Here is a 302-nt window from a genome sequence, read left to right as displayed (position 1 = left end):
TCGATCACGAATGATTCGCGCGAACTTAAACGCATTTAGGCAGATCGGGGATCGGCACATTCACTTCAAAAATGAAAGTACCGTTAATCCTCTGCGTCTTCAGCGGCTCAGATGTCGGGAGTAAATGACGACTGCTATATTCATTATTACATCCAACAACAGAAAACCTCAATCACTTAGGAGTCATTCTTGTCTACAACTGCTCCAGCAGTGAAACAATGGCGGACTGATGACAGCTCACTCAGGGCGGGTCTAAGGTAAGACACCAGTCCAGTCTGTGCTGAAACGCTACTGTCAATCAA

This window comes from Sinocyclocheilus rhinocerous, unplaced genomic scaffold (assembly GCF_001515625.1).
Source record: "Sinocyclocheilus rhinocerous isolate Xijiao unplaced genomic scaffold, SAMN03320098_v1.1 scaffold1703, whole genome shotgun sequence".
In the NCBI taxonomy this organism is placed as follows: domain Eukaryota; kingdom Metazoa; phylum Chordata; class Actinopteri; order Cypriniformes; family Cyprinidae; genus Sinocyclocheilus; species Sinocyclocheilus rhinocerous.
Note: the sequence above shows the minus strand (reverse complement) of the source record.